The sequence below is a fragment of the Aptenodytes forsteri genome, unplaced genomic scaffold (assembly GCF_000699145.1).
Source record: "Aptenodytes forsteri isolate BGI_AS27 unplaced genomic scaffold, ASM69914v1 Scaffold354, whole genome shotgun sequence".
Classification (NCBI taxonomy): domain Eukaryota; kingdom Metazoa; phylum Chordata; class Aves; order Sphenisciformes; family Spheniscidae; genus Aptenodytes; species Aptenodytes forsteri.
The window spans coordinates 1,276,195-1,277,347 of NW_008795043.1; the positions used below are offsets into that span (position 1 = coordinate 1,276,195).

At 41.5% G+C, this 1,153-nt stretch overlaps 1 protein-coding gene across 1 annotated transcript in view; it reads left to right on the forward strand.

The window, feature by feature from the left end:
- ATM (ATM serine/threonine kinase) overlaps positions 1-1,153 on the forward strand; it is an 86,817-nt gene that overhangs the window by 62,593 nt on the left and 23,071 nt on the right. The gene's annotated exons all lie outside the window — the stretch shown is intronic.

The following is a 1,153-nucleotide window of genomic DNA, read 5'->3' on the forward strand; positions in this document are numbered from 1 at the left end:
TTGCCCTTCTCTGGACACGCTCCAGCACCTTGATGTCCTTCTTGTAGTGAGGGGCCCAAAACTGAACACAGTATTCGAGGTGCGGCCTCACCAGGGCCGAGTACAGGGGGACGATCACTTCTCTAGTCCTGCTGGCTACACTATTTCTGGTACATATTATGTTGGGAACTGTAATAGTGTACGTTAGAAGAAGAAGACAACTAAAGATTTTATCTTTGGTCCTTATTGTGTAAAAAAATACTAATATAGGGAGACGCTAATAATCTATTTTATGTTAAAGAAGCATACCTCTGTTGCAGGCATGTCCCTCACATCTGTAGGGAATCTTTGTGCAAAGGTGGGAATATGAGTTGAGGCTTCTATTTCAGTAGGGCTGAAGTGTACAGAAATTCCAAGCAAGTTTTTGACTGATAACCATTCACTACTGTACCTCAGACTTCTTTGTCCCTTGAACTAATCCATTATCAAGGAACATAGATATGACTTGGGGTGCTGTTTCACATCTTTGAATCCTCCTCCATTTACAAGCACACTGAGCTGTGAGTTTTGTTGTACTTCTGAAAATGGAATATTACCTCAAACAGGGGAATGTTTTCTCATCAAATTTGACTTCAGCAAGTGCCTCTGCATCTTAGTTAGCTTAGATCTTTTTGTAAGCTTTCTGACAAATTATGTAACTTGATGTGAAGCAACTACTATCCCATCTCCAGTTCAGAATACAAGAACTGAAACAAAAATCCCTCTCTCCTATCTCAGTAATGGGCAATACGAAGTTTCTAAGAAAGAGTGTAAAGAATAGTTGGGCTGTATAGCCAGAGTACTCCCCCAGACTGATTTGTAGCACAAGAACTTCCTGAATCAGAGGTAGTTGCTTTGTAGGTAATTCCTTCCAATGTTTTTTATACCATTGTTGGTATTTACCTCAGCTGGCAACTGAGCACCACACAGCCGCTCACTCACTCTCCCCCCACTCAGTGGGATGGGGGAGAGAATCAGAAGAGTAAAAGTGAGAAAACTTGTGAGTTGAGATAAAGACAGTTTAATATTTGAAATAAAATAATAAAAGAAGAAGAAGAATATACAAATGAAGTGATGCACAATGCAATTGCTCACCACCCGCCGATCGATGCCCAGCCAGTCCCCGAGCAGCGGC